We start from the raw sequence: 13,229 nt of genomic DNA, 5'->3' as shown, positions 1-13,229 counted from the left end.
CACAGACACACATACACACACACTTAACCAACCGTCCAAGTGCGGGGTTGGACAAGGAAACGTGTTGCGGGGGGAGCAAAAGGATTAGTACCCCCGGTAATTTACATCTACGCGGACTCGCGCGCTTCCGTCACCTGTCAGGAAAAACGCGAACGCGAAACAGTTGGGACTCGCTCACGCTCTCTTTCACTCTGTTGTCACCCGGAGGGGGCATGCTACTTGTGCTCTTTTCATTATTGCTTTCCACTTTTAAATGGACGGGAATGCAAAGGCAGGCCCCAGGGCAAGGGGGGGGGGGGGGAGGTATGAAAGAAGATGGAAAAGTGCTTCGTGCTTGACATGGAAAGCTAATCGCTTTTATGGTGTTGTTTACCGGACTCCGGGTATTAGTAGCCGGGTGTGTTGGAAACAGTTCAATTTTTGCAGCGTGCTGTGTGCAGCCGGAAAGGAAAACACCATACGATGACACTGTTGTGTGACGTTCGTGACGTTGTGGCTTACGGTGAGTGTGTTATTGTCTCGGCTGGGAATTTCGATTTGTTGCTGTGCAATTAAAGGGTGTATTTGCTTCGTATTTGGGAAGTTGGGCCTATTTCTAGCTTAATGAAGTTCAAAGTAATCGTTGAACCTTAAGGCCTCAAGAATTAATCTAACATTTATTGGCCCCTTTTTACTTTACGATATCTAAACTTTCCACTTAGAAGAAGGGTAGAATTCTACCAGTAAATCATACTTACAACGAAGGCTAAAAGCGATGATCATTACAGATGATAATATTTAACATTTAAAATGAAAATAGCCATACATTCTATTAAACCCCCAGCTCAAACTACGATTCTTAGTGGGTTATTTGATCACTGAAACTGGAAAACCTAAATTTGAATCTTCAAAATTGTCTCCATCCAAGATATTGGATTTTGAAAGCTTGTGTGCAAACAATAATGCATCTAAATCTTATTTAGACCTATCTAGGTTTTAACTAATGACGTGCTCTCTGAAGCGCACCTATGACGCCGATCCGAACCGGGTAAGGTTAGTCCGATTCTGACTACGGCAAAATCGGAACCAGTAGTTCCGTCCGTAGTCGGAGTTGCCAAGAGTCGGAGTGGCCTGGAGTTGGAGTGGCCCGGAGTCAGCCGAAGTTGGCCAGAGTCACCTGGAGTCGGCCGAAGTTGTCCGGAGTCGACTGGAATCGGAGCACGAGTCGTCTCCAGCTGACCTCAGACAAATCCGGTCGATTTCCGACTATTCTGGCTGATTCCGATAACTCCGACTCTGGCCAACTCCAGAACTACTACAACTTTGGTGGACTACGAACGACTTCTGTTGAATCCAAACGACTCCGGACAGCTAAGACGATTCCAAACGGCATCGTAGAAAGCTGGTCGGACCTACCTTCCGAAGTCGGTTCAGAAGTTTTTGAACTCGATCCGTAGTCGACTCCAGATTTTTGCCAACATTACCCATCTCTAATATTTACCTTGTTTGACAAAATAGAAGAACCTCAGTCAGTCTTCTGTGAACACGTCAAGGTTCACATTCAATGTTATATGTTTATCTATCAAATGTCCATCAGGGATATCTTATTTATTTATCCCGAGAAACAGTGTAGCAAAGTGCATGATCTACGTTAGCAAATGTAAGTAGCATAAGTAATTCATATCCCTTTCTCTCGTTGTTTTCTCCCTGAGCCATCTTTTCGCAATCACCCTAACCGATGCGACCACCATCGATGTGTTGACCTGGAAAACTCGATGGGGAAAAGCGCTCAAACGTCGCTGTCGGTCGGTGATTTTCATTCATGAAATATTCTTCGCCCGCACGGCACACTCTGCTGACACGCTTAAGTTTCATTGAAGGATGTGTGGCTGGCCTACACACACATACACATATACATCAGTAGCTTCTCCCTCTTTGGCACCAGCAGAACAGCGAAAGTTCCAACGAACACAACAGATTACGTCGCTAGCTGGGCTGGCAAGGCACCGGAGGACGAACAGATTACCTTCGTGCAGAGTGAGAAGCCCATCACCCTCCTCCGTTGTGAAGGAAATAGGACGATCTCGACACACAAACACAAACACCCACAAAAGTGTTTGGCGTTTGTAACTGGGTTTGACGGTTGCGAATCTTGCGGCCCGCAGCAAGGACGAAGAAAGCGAAAAGTGTCCCTCCAACACACACACACACACCATGCAGCATCGATCGCTATGCGCCATGACTTACAACCGTCGCATGTTGGAGAAGTTGGAGCCACCGGTTTGTGCCTTTTTTTTGTGTCGTTTTGCTCCTAATTTATATTGTTGTTTTTTCAGCCCCACAAAGCCCCCCACCCCCCACCCCCAACCATCAAAATGGCCACGCGTGTCCATGGGGTTTCCGTTTTTGATGACGCTAGTTGGGTATTTTGCTTTAGTCTACATTCATACACCACAGCCAACCAGGATGCAGAGAGTGTGGGGCTTCAGCGTCCCCGCTTGGCGTGACTTCTTACAACGCCCGGTTCCTAATTCTAACCTTCGCCATCGAACCGAGCGGGTGGCGTCAGTCGGCTTCATTCTCTTCGGTTCGTTGGTTGGTTGGCTTGGCTTGGCTAATAATGAGTGAAGAAGGAAAAGAGCATCACAGCTTTCGGGGTGTGATTTTTCCTCCAGCTAAGGCGGCTAAAACCCACCAGGCACAGTGCCGACGATGAACGATGTTGTGGTGCAGCACATTTATCATTTCCGATGTTCCGATCACCACACAAAGCACAAAGTGACACCAAAGACTGCAATCGGGGGAGGACATGCTGTCACCAAACCTTCAGCCCAAAACCAGAAACCTTCAGACAAAAGAGGAAGGATAATATGAGAATAAAGAAGGTCCCAAAAAATTAGGCAAACTTTCATTCCAATCAACGGGCCCACAATATCAACACACCCGTCCCTTGCGCTGCAGTTTGTTCTTTCGTCGTGCTGAACTGGCGTACCAAAAAGCTCTCAAAAGGACGACAGTGTTAATGTTGATCCTTGTTGGCTCCCTGCTTTTCTTGTTTCCATTACTTGCACTCTGAGTTCGTTTGCTGACTCATCGGTGAATCCGCAAAGGCGTCGTGTAATACAAAAAAAAAACAATGAATTCCAGTCAACTGGCACGTGAGGTTTATTTTTAGCACTGACGCGATTGGGGCGTCATCCGTGCGTCAACCTGGACCTGCTCCGTTCTCCTTCGAAAGTTAAACTTTTCAATTATGCTTTCGGTGCTGTTTTGCTGGCGACAGTAAAGTCGGAAGAAAAAGTTCAATTTTGGTAAATTTGCTTAAATGATACTTTTACACTTTCCCTTTCGCGTTCCATATCGTTCCCTGTATCTTACATAATCTTAGCTTTCGCCCAAGACACGTTCGACCGTGGTTTCCATTTATTAATGAATGCAATATGGCATTGCCTTTTAATAATCAGGTCCAACCCACCATCTAAAACGCTTTGAGGCGTGTTTTTTTCGCCCAATTCTCTCTGGGAGGAATGCCCTCCAGCAACGATTTACATCGCAGGAATGTGATTTCGACGTCCGTCCTCCAGCAAATGACCCAAACCGTAGAAGGGGGGGGGGGAACATTACCCATAGCTCATTAACCCCGTCACCTGGTGAAAATGTGACGCCAGTGAGAAACTACCAAACCAAAGAAGGAGAAAAAAAACGCCGCAGTTTATGTAACCAACCTCAAAAGCACAAACCGAACGATCGGCGCTCCCGAAGAGCGCGACAGTGCTAAAAATATCCCAACGAAGCCATACCACCCCCCAAAACAAAAAAAAAACCTCATTCATAATAACAGCGTTTTGGGAGCGAGGGAATTTGTGTGAAAGCGATAAGCTTTGGTGGTGTTACTGAAAATAGAGGATGACTGTGGCCAGTGTGCTACATCCATGGGGTTCATGCTTTCATACACCTTTTGTGGGCAGACTATACCGTACACAGTGTGTGTCGTGACAAGATGAGTCCCACAGCAACAAAAAAAGAAAGCCACAGCCAACGAATCGATTAATCAGACATACCGCACACATCGCAAATGAAGGCAAGAGAGGGAGAGAGAGCTTCTACAAAGCTAGAATCATGGAAAGCTTCCCACCATGAAATGCGCCTGCTTTGTCGGGCCCTCGATCGCCACACCATAGTTTTCTATACAAAGGGTTTTTCATATTTTCACACGCAAACGACGGAGAAAGAGAGAGAGAGACATAGTGGATGCCCAAAATTTGTAGCACGAGAGTAAATAATAAAATAAAAATACGAACTTACGCGAGGCTTTGCAAACGGGTTGGTTTTGGGATTTTTTTTTCTCCCCCCGGTCGTTCCAACCCAACAAAACCTTGACCGTAACCAATTATTAAAATATTTTGCTCCCTTTGTTTGGGAGAAGCGTGTACCGTTCACCTGTACCGAGACCCGAGTGAGCCATTGCAGAGTTGATGTAAAAAAGAAGAAGAAAAAAAACAATAACCGACAAGCACATCTCACAGTCGAAACAAGTGGGAAAGGGCAGGGTTCGCTGGGGTGTATACATTTTGAGGCGATTCAAACATTTGCATGCAATGTAGCAGTAATATATCCGTTTTAAATAATCAGATCAGCTGTTTTGACAATCGCACAAAGCAACTTGAATTGTATTGATCATATGAGAGAAAGTTAATGTGTAACACAAATTATAGCCATGCTTTGTACTCCAAAAAATCGGTCAATTAAGAATAAGAATTTGTAAGTACTTTTCAATTCAAATGACCACTACCAAATTACCAAACTGGTCCGACGAACCCTGCAAAACTACCCTGCACTACCTTTACGGGATAGAAATAGGTCCCCCGTCAATCACGCAAGGTGAAAATGAAGGATACACCACCACCAGAAGGCACTACACCTACGTGTATCCTTGTGGTTGTGACGTTTGCTGCCACCGATCTCATGTTTAAAAAAAAAACCGCTAAGCTTTGCTTTTTTCTCCCCTCGGTGGTACAGAATCGATAACGAAACACAGGCATGCCATCATTTTCCATAGCTTTCCCAAGCTGTTTCCAACAGTGACTCCATCGACCTGGTGCCACTAAAGTTTATAAATTAGCCGGCCACACGAAACACAGCACCGTCCATGCCGAAGCTATCACCGTTTCGCCAACCCCGACGAACGAGGGTTCAAAAGACACACAAAAACATAGTGATCGTACGATTGGAAGAGCGAAAGAAAGGACCCCCGGAGGAGGCTAACGTAGAATGGCGCGCTTCATCAAATCCACGCTGACAGAGAAGGATACAGTACATCAGAACTGAAATCAGTTGCAAAAAGCAAGCAATATCCCACCGACCAAGACGAGAGATTCCAGCACACATCTTGCTTGTTTGATGTATCTTCCCAACAGATACGCGCTTCAGACTCCTTCCCGAGGGTCCCGCTGACGAATCCCGGAAGACGCACGGCGGTGAAACAAAAATCAATATTCAACGGTTTGCCGCATCTAGCAAACATTACACAATGTTTGCGGGCAAATATAAACCCACAGCCCCTGGGGGCCCCTGGAGACACACTCGAACCACTGTTGAGGGTCCCGCGCCCCCGGTAAGAGGAAAGCACACATAACGGTGAAACAGAGGGAGCGGGACCATACGATTGCGCTTCCGTGATGCTTTCCTTTCGTTCGCTATCTTGAGATGTTTTTTTGTCTCTCTCTCTCTCTCACTCTTTCTAATCGGGCACTCTTCTCTAGATAGCATGACAACGAGAGCGTCTAGAAGAAGTTAAAGCCTGTATCGCACTAGACGGCGTGGTCGCGAGATCGCCATTTCCGATCTAAAATCGTTTGTCACCACGTTAAAAAGGGGGATGTCGTGCAAAACACGGTGGAGGCGTGTGGATGACACAGTTGCTAATGGTTACTAATGAGTTAGTCTAGGCCGGGGGTGCTAATGTTGAGTCTCACTCACTGTAAACTTCTAGCGCCGGTACAAAGGTACATTCGCCAACCCATTTGCTATGTTACCATGGAAATACAGGGTGTCTTCTAAATTAGTTAATTTGACCCGGTTACAGAGCCACGTGGAATAACTCCAAAAACGAATTTCTTTTTAATGTCTGAACTCCAAGGTGCCCCTCCAAATACACTAGGCATATGAACTCATATCGATCCTGGAACTTATGTGTAATTCATACTAGTGATGGGTAAAGTTGGCAAAAATCCGGAGTCGACTCCGATCCGACTCCGATAAATTCGGAATCGACTCCGGAAGGTAGGTCCGTACTGCAATATCCGGAGTCGTTAGGAAACGTCCGGAATCGCCCGGAGTCGCCCGAAGTCGGAGTCGTCCGGAGTCGCCCGGAGTCGTCGGGAGTCGTTCGGAGTCGTTTGGAGTCGTCCGGAGTCGGAGTCGCCCGGAGTCTTTCGGAGTCGTCTGAGTCGTCCGAGTCGTTCGGAGTCGCCCACTCCGGACGACTCCGACTCCGGGCGGATCTAGTGGTTCCATTTTGCCGGAGTCGGAATCGAACTAACAATAGTCGGAGTCGGATCGGAGTCGTGGGTGCGCTCCATACAGCACATCACTAATTCATACCATGCCTGAAACCCCCTAGCCAAACCTAGAATTCAAGAAATAAAGGACCTGGAATTGATCCTGGAATTGATCTTCAATCCATACCATTCCTGAATCAGATCCTCAAACAATACCGTGTTAATTCTCGTCCCAAAACACAGTCGGTTCTGGAACAGGTTCAAAACAATACCGGTCTTAGAACTCCTCCCAAACCCATACAGGTCCTGACGATGCTCTTTTTTTATTCTGGACCAAAAACTTTCTGAACTCTGTCCAGGACCATACCTGTCCAGGCAACTGATCCCACTTATATTAATATCAAAGAACCATATCCGAAGGCAATTTTGTTAATAATTCGGCATAGACATTCAGTATCGGAAAATTAGCTACTAGCCATAAACTAACAAAAGTAATGTGTTTTACCCCTGACTAGAATTTATTTACAGAACAAATGCCAAAATACTGCACATTTGCATAATGTTTACTTTCCTCAAATGGCGCCCGCATTGATTTGGCACTACACATGTTGCGTGCTCTAAGCTCAACGCATGCCCTATCCGGCTAGAAGTACTAAAAAGAGCAAGAAGTGCTGGAAAGACCGGATACAGCAACCGCTTTAATGAGTGATGCCTAAATGTCCTGCCAATGCGGATAATGATGCTTTACGGTGCCAGCAGCAGCAGAAGCAGCACCAGCAGCTCTGCGGATAACGGTTTGCGGCAATCAAGATTATGACCTCCACCAGGTGGCGCAACAGCACAACAACAACACCAAAGCAGGCCGGTCTGTGGCGCACGTCGCATTTTATTGACATATATTTAAAACTTTCCCAACAGCTTGTACGCAAACAAAGCTCTTGCTGTACCGCGGTTCGTCCGATCCGTCCAATTGGATTTGGCCAAATGTTATTAAAAACGGCTCCGTTTTAGCAAGCGCCACACCCTCCAAACATTTCACGGCCACACGTGACCACCGCCGGACCGCGTTCCCCCTTCAGCAAAGGAGGAAGCCACTCCAAAACGCTAATTTCCCTACCAAACTGTGATCAATTTTGCAAACAAAACGTGACACAAAAGTCTTACCGTACGCTGTTACTGAACTACGGACGGCACGGGCAGAACGTGTGCATGCGGCGCCTGCGCCTGCAGTTATTTGGCTGATATGTTGGCGGGGAGTGGTTTTAATCAACAGGGACGACGACAGACAACGGACGATTCTCTTGGATGCTGGTGGGATGTAAATTTAATCAAAATCTTATTATCATATTCCCCGATTTAGTGCCATTTAACACACAGACGCCCGGGTGACAGGGCGGGTCTGATGCTGGGCATCACACAGTACTTAACACAACCGAATGCGTGATGTTTAATTATCGACCCACGTGGTACGGTGTACGCATGCGTTTAGCATGTTCTTAATTTATTAAAAAATTGTCCCAATGCTTTGTGTTCAGCTACTTGAACATGTTTGAAGTGTTACACAAACAGGGAAGTTTTTGGGATAAATCAAGTATCAACATCCTTCCAACTTGAGCTCAAGTGCAACGACCCATTGGGCAATTTGAAAATTCCGTTAAAATAAACGCTTTATTGATAAGGGGGACTTACATTCCCTACGTGAGCGTATTTATTTGCTGCTGATAAAGGAAAAGTAAATAAGGCCAGTGCAGTACTACTTAACCCTGGCGGCGTGAGTGTGTTACTGTCTATAAATACTTTTGATGCAATACTTTCTTGTGAAAAGAAACATCTTTTTTCCTATTTGTTTTGTTATTACCTCAACGAGGAAAGGGCTACGCCGTATCAGACGTTCTTTGCCTGCCATTGCCGTGCAGTGCAACAATTGATGTTGCTTCGTTTCTTTCTCTCCCTTTCGCTCTTTCGCTATCTCTTGCGCTCTCTCCGTAAAGAAAATTACGCATTCCACACAAAGCCTACTACGCCGCCGCCGACAGGTCGGGCAACTTCCCATTAGCCAATAACGTTGATTGAGGGCCAATTATGGCGGTGCGCAGCGCGGCACTGTGCTCGGAGCAGCTTCACCCCACCATCCCGAAAAGGTCGACGGACGCAGCGGACTGGCCATCTCAGTCCCACATCCCCCCCCCCCCCCCTTCCTGGTAATTACATCGCGTCGAACATTGCCCATTCCGTTATCCTTTTCATCGTCCGCCCGCCGCTAGCCAACAGACAACTGGTACGGGAACGGGACACAGTGTTTTGTAAGTTCAGTCAGTCAGTTTTGAAAGTACAAACCGCTTTGGAGCAACGTTTTTTGTTGTTGTTGCTGTGTCTTATCAGCAGTTACCTGGTCTAAAATAAACAAAACCAATCGTTTTTGGTGCGTATGTAGACGCCTATCTGTATGTGTGTTTGTTTTTGTATTTAAAAAGGGGATCGTCTGCTCGCCAAGATTTCCGATAGGTCCACGAAAATGGTGTCGTCTTATCGGGAGGCCCCCTCCCCCCTAGTGAATGATGTTCACGTGTAGTCCTTTTGCACACGTCGGCCATATCGCCATGCACCGATATCGGTCATCTGTGTTATACCGAAACCGTTACACCAAACCATGTTGGCCCGAGAGATGCACGATTTGGAGCTGTGATAAACGGTACACATTGATTGTGCCTTATCATGTCTAGCCGGCAACTGTCAAGACAATTATTATTCTCGAACTGCACGGCTGAGCGTCGATTGTCGGCATTGTTCTTTGCAATTTCTTTATTTAAATGAGAAGCTTTAAGCGGCACCGGACAAATAGGGCACAACCGTTTGTCCTATCGATGCTATCGATGTATCAATTCTGAGGCGTGAGCTTCTCCAAACTTCTTCTTCGATGCATTGGACGTCCTGATGACCCACCTACAGGTCACACAGTATGGTTGTTGCAGATAGCTGATTAAATCTTTCCTCCCATCGCAGGCAATCTTTTCTTTTAAGGTCCTTAATAATACATACACATACACTCATAGCAGCTGCGTGGATCATCTAGAATTTCCCGTTTATATTTTGAGTCTGTTATCAGACTGTATGGTCTCTACGGATTTCTACACACCTACAGATTTCTGTATAACCACATGTACCATGCAATAGTGGAACAGAAGTGATATTCTACACAATATTAGAAAAAAAGAAAAGTGTAAACCGATTCAAACAACTTTGGGGAAACACTAAACTAATAAGCATTTTAAGTAGAAGGCTTATCCAGAATTTCGAACCTTTAATTTTCCAATAAGTAATTAACATATGAGGGTCCTTTGGAAAGATGCGCTCTTAAATGATAAAGTCTTTCATTATCTCATGGAAAGGGGCCTGTCAACTCGCACGACCTAACAACATACCGGCTAGTGTTTAAACTGCGGATGAACCGTGTAGGTACTTCCCATGGTTAGGACTACCTATCCTACTAAGGTTAACAGCAATAAGTCGCTGATAGCCAACACCATTTAGTTATTAAAGGTAGGCCAAGACTATGTTCGGCTGATGCGACTAAAGAAGAAGGCAGGCCAAGACTAAAGAAGAAGAAGCTTTCTACACCGGGTCTCTCCAATACTTTTGAGCTTCTAACCAGGAGCAATTTTGGATGTTCCATCAAGTAAGCTGGACATGTCAAAAGAATGATGTCAAGCTATCAAGCCTGATGCCCACAGTTGGGGTAGAATATTATATTTAAATTGGAAGTAAATATTTCCAAATATTTAGAAATAAATTACTCTCAAAAAGCTTCCTTTCAAACTCAAAATGTGCAAATGCAATTACTAATCGAATAAAACCAAAGGAAAACAACGGACTGGCCAGCATTCTACACATGCCAGCATTACTCACGCGTCTTCGGTGCACATGTACGGAGCGAAGCTTTACCATAATCGCAACGCCGCACAGAAAAATCAATTTCAAACCAACGCTCCCCCAGAGCAGCCTGCGACCAAAAAGCCTATCTCCATGCGACGCCGGCCATTTACTTGCCGGTTGCTGATCGGGTGGGAAGGAAGATGTTGCGGCTGTTGCGCTGCTTTTCCACCCTTGACTGTTTGGAGGGGGTGAAAAAAACTTCCCAAATCCTACAGCGAAACAGCAGAGTCGTGTGTTTCGCAGGATCAATAAAAACATTCTCGATTCTACCACCATGCTGTCTCGGCGGCTGTGACGGTATAGTTTTCGCGAAGCGCCTTCCAGTTCGTCGATACACAGCTCGAGGGTGTTACTGGACACTAAAGGGCAGCAATTAAGTCCTCATCTTCAAGCAATTCGTTCCTCAGGAGGGAGCAGAAACATAATTTAAATAGCACTCAAAATTGCTCTCCGGACATCCAATACAAGCATCCACTACACACGTCTAGAGAGATTCTTCGCTGCAATCCGCTTCATTGAAGCAACCATTGCTTGCCCAATTATTGACAATTGTGAAACGTCATCTTGACTCGGGGGCCTGCGTGTTCCCGTCCCTTGTCGTTGTTTACATGCAGTCCCGTTTTTTCTTGTATCAACATGTTTGTTTCTATCTACAATGAAATGTAACACACTTACACGTCCTCAATCAGCAGCTGGCGCGTACCAAAGGACACCTCCGGGCGGTGATGTTTTGATGGGCCTGTGTCTAAGGAATGCTCGGTATCCTTCCGAAACGTTGCTCTACGTCAAACTGTGCAGACCACCATCGAAGCAGACGAACGCGCTCGGGGAAGCAATAATAATTCCACTACAAACAGACACTCACACATACACACACACTGATGATGATGACACCCCGTTTTCTTTATCTTCCCTTTTTCGGCAAAACCCCGTTGTGGCCTTCACTGGGGGTGGAGTGATTAGCGCGACCAGGAAGTAAACTATCGCGAGAGGAACAAGAAAACAATGCACCAAAAAAAACACACACCCGTGCGGGGGGATGGGGCAGGAGATCTGTGCAGCCTAGGAAATCGAATGCACTTTGCTTCCTGCTTTGCACACAGGTTGACGCACTTGACACAGCACACACTATTGCACACTATCTCCACATACACGCACACGGACGCACGCACCACGTACGAAAACAACAATACTGCAAACAGCGCAGCAGGCGAAGAAAACACGCACACACACAGCTGCAGCGCTGAGGACGACTGCAGTAGCACTCGCGAAGACAAGGAGCACCCTTTTCAGATCTGGAAGAAGTTGGCCCTCTTGGCAGCAGGGAAAATTGCAGATTCCGGACAGTCTGCACCTGATTTTTAGGACGGGTACGGGCCTACTGTTTACATTTTCCTTTCACCAGTGCCACACTGCTTACTTCAATTGGTGCCTGACTCTGCGCCTACTTGTTACCTAGCGTTGCTGGACGTTTTCCCGTTTTTTTAGGTAGCACCTCCTGTTTTCGCCTATGTTTTTTCCTATGTTTTTCCACAGCAGCAGCCCAACTGAACGCACGAGCACCCTTGGGTCTGTGAGCTTTTCTGGCCGTCGGTTTTACTTTATTCTTTTCTTCTGTACCGTTTCCGCCGATTGTTACTTGTGTTTGCCGAACTATTTTCCACGAGCCGCGCCGTTCCGGTGTTACCGTCGGACACTACACCGTCGCAGAAAGAAGGAAGGAACCGGTCTGTTTTGTCTCGGGACGGTGGTCGCTTGTTTTTTCCCCGTTGTATAGCTGCCATCACCCGCGCCGGTCTGCTTGCGCCCTACCCCAGCTCGTTCGCACTTGCCGCTTTCGGAAAGCTTGCCGATTGGCCGGTAGCGAGAGAGAGACAACTGTATGTTTCGTGCGTCTCCCAGGCACCTGCGATGCGTGTCATGCTGCTCCCCACGAGCTGTTTGCTACTTACAGTGCCCACCGTAATTAAAGCGCCACCTGTTTTGTGTGTTTCACGCCGGAACGAGTCGTATGATGCTCGCAAACAAGCCAACATGCGCTTTATTCATAATTTTTGACAATTCTGGGAAAATGAACTGAATTTTAGAATGAATATAGCTAATTATTGAAGAATTTGAGCACTGAAAAGTTAGGTGTCATGCTACAGGGACGCTCTGTAGAGAAAGAGACGGATGCTCCTATTGCTGTTTCCATCCCTTCGATCTGTTGTTTCAGCCCCTTTGCGTGCAAAAGCACTGACTCCACAATGCAGCATGTTGTGGCAACTTGTGCTAAATGGAGATCTTTTTCGACACTAAATGGAAATCTGTTTAAAATTAAAGGGCTGAGTTAATACTAAATAAATACTAAATTTTAGCAAAAAGAAGAAAAAAAATAAAAGAAGGTAACGATGTGAGCTAAACCATAGAATTATTTTAAAAAAATGTTTTAGAACCAACGACGATGGCTGGAATAGGAATCGAACCAACTACGGCCGTGAGTGAATAATAACATTTGTTGAGTCACGCTCCAAATTGCAGAGAGAAAGCATTTGACGCATGCAAAGCTTAAGCTCCAGTTTAAAAATAAATTTAAAGAAGTTTTTCATCAACATTAATCGACCAAAAAATTTCAATTTAAGTCGTTTTAATATCCTTTATGATTAGTCACCCATGTTTGCTGTCTTTTTTTACGACCAATTATTGGATAGAGCAATTAAGATCATAAATAAGCTTTAATTTAATAGGAAAACATATGTACAAATAAGAAAAGCGTACAACTCTCGCTAATTGCATAAAATGAAACCTTTCACTTCCAAATTCGTGGTACGCAATAAA

The 13,229-nt window shown here is 45.7% G+C and overlaps 1 protein-coding gene across 4 annotated transcripts in view; it reads right to left on the bottom strand.

Moving 5' to 3' along the window:
• The window catches only part of LOC1277081 (rho-related BTB domain-containing protein 2), a 37,101-nt gene extending 24,843 nt beyond the window's left edge, over positions 1-12,258 (bottom strand). For all 4 annotated transcript variants that reach the window (XM_061652150.1, XM_061652152.1, XM_061652153.1 and 1 more), the window contains exon 1: positions 11,088-12,258. The gene's annotated coding sequence lies outside the window, so the exon portion shown is untranslated. The remainder of the gene's footprint in view (positions 1-11,087) is intronic.
• Between the last annotated feature and the right edge of the window lie 971 nt (positions 12,259-13,229).

This window comes from Anopheles gambiae, chromosome 2 (genome assembly GCF_943734735.2).
Source record: "Anopheles gambiae chromosome 2, idAnoGambNW_F1_1, whole genome shotgun sequence".
NCBI classification, from domain to species: domain Eukaryota; kingdom Metazoa; phylum Arthropoda; class Insecta; order Diptera; family Culicidae; genus Anopheles; species Anopheles gambiae.
The sequence above is the reverse complement of the archived record's forward strand: the minus strand, read 5'-3'. Positions and strand labels throughout refer to the sequence as shown.